Here is a 646-nt window from a genome sequence, read left to right as displayed (position 1 = left end):
AAAATCAGTCAAAAAAGTCATAGTTTATTATGTCGTTCAAAATGTGACAAAAAGTCATAGTTTAGCATGTCGTCCAAAATCAGTCAAAAAAGTCATAGGTTAGTATGTCGTCCAAAATGTGTCAAAAAAGTCATACGTTAGTATTTCGTCCAAAATCAGTGAAAAAATTCATAGTTTATTATGTCGTTCAAAATGTGACAAAAAAGTCCTAGTATTTTATGTCGTCCAAAATCAGTCAAAAAAGTAATACTATAGTATGTCGTCCAAAATGTGACCAAAAAGTCTTAGTACAGTATGTTGTCCAAAATCAGTCAAAAAAGTCATAGGTTAGTATGTCATCTAAAATGTGTCAAAAAAGTTATAGGTTAGTGTGTCGTCCAAAATTTGACATAAAAGGGCATAGTTAGATGATTAAACAGTGCATTTGTATGTAAAAGTAACAGTTAAAATTTGGTGTGAAGTCACCATTGGCATCTTTACATTATCAAATCTGGCCCTCTTAAAAAAACGTTTGGACACCCCTGGGCTAAAATTTTCAAGTTTTAAAGGTTCAATCCACCCAAAATTGGCAGCAAGAAGCAAGCATGATCAAAATTTCGCCGCAGAATGTTCTAGTTACATCTCTTCTTTTAACCATATTGTAATG

Source organism: Solea senegalensis, linkage group LG1 (assembly GCF_019176455.1).
Source record: "Solea senegalensis isolate Sse05_10M linkage group LG1, IFAPA_SoseM_1, whole genome shotgun sequence".
NCBI lineage: Eukaryota > Metazoa > Chordata > Actinopteri > Pleuronectiformes > Soleidae > Solea > Solea senegalensis.
This window is presented reverse-complemented; position numbering follows the sequence as displayed.